The 1,116-nt window shown below is 39.9% G+C and overlaps 1 protein-coding gene across 2 annotated transcripts in view; it reads left to right on the plus strand.

Annotated features, from left to right (window-relative positions):
• The window catches only part of VCL (vinculin), a 142,107-nt gene that overhangs the window by 10,363 nt on the left and 130,628 nt on the right, over positions 1-1,116 (plus strand). The gene's annotated exons all lie outside the window — the stretch shown is intronic.

Consider the following 1,116-nt stretch of genomic DNA (forward strand, 5'->3'; position numbering starts at 1 on the left):
GTTGTGAGCTAGTGTGCCTGGCCTAATATTTCTTTATATGGTCCTCAGTTCCTGCCCTCAAAATTGGCACATGGGATCACTCAGTAAATATTGTTGAAGGAACTATGGGAAGGGAGACAAATTGGGAAGCTTTTAAAATTGGTTGGTTATGAAGAAAATGAAGGTCTGGACTTGGGAGTGGCAGGGAAAATAGAGAAGGAATTAATCAGAAATATATTAGAAGAAGAAATAATAGAACTGGATAATTGAACTCTGAATTTGCTAGGAAAGAAACATTGTATTACTGTAAAATAATGAAACTGATTTTAGAACAAATCTTCTGGAATTTATATAATCTGGGTATTTATTTGGAGTTATTTTGGGAGGTTATATCCTTATTCCAGTGCTTTTCTTTGGGAATTTCTTTCAGATTATTTACATACGTATGCCAAATTAGTCTTATTTTGGTCACAAAATGTACATTTTGACTGAAGTAAGCATTCTTGAGCTCAACTACTTCATTTACTGTTCTTGAGTCTAAATGATTTTCGGATATTTCCATAATTAAAATTTACTAGATGAAGATGAAATTCTCAATTGTTGTACATAGTCATTCACTTATCAAGCAGGTTTTTATTGAGACCCCTTCAAATGTCAAAGCAATAAGTGTGGTGCCTGACACAATCAGTATGATACTGAATTGGAAATCTTAAGTGGCACTGAGGAAACAGAGTATGATGGAAAGTCAGAGGAAGACGAGATTACTTTTGATTGGAGAATCAGGGGAGGCTTCATGGAGGATATAACATTGAGTTGGGTCTTAAAGACGGATGAGATTTGAATGTTTAGAGATGTGGTAAGAAAGGCATTACTTGGCCAGGCTTGGTGGCTCATGCCTGTAATCCCAGCACTTTGGGAGGCTGAGGTGGGCTGATCACGAGGTCAAGAGATTGAGACCATCGTGGCCAACATGGTGAAACCCCGTCTCTACTAAAAATACGAAAATTAGCTGGGCATGGTGGCCTGCGCCTGTAGTCCGAGCTACTTGGGAGGCTGAGGCAGGAGAATCGCTTGAACCTGGGAGGCAGAGGTTGCACTGAGCCGAGATCGTGCCACTGCACTCTAGCCTGGGCCACA

This window comes from Mandrillus leucophaeus, unplaced genomic scaffold, assembly GCF_000951045.1.
Source record: "Mandrillus leucophaeus isolate KB7577 unplaced genomic scaffold, Mleu.le_1.0 Scaffold39, whole genome shotgun sequence".
NCBI lineage: Eukaryota > Metazoa > Chordata > Mammalia > Primates > Cercopithecidae > Mandrillus > Mandrillus leucophaeus.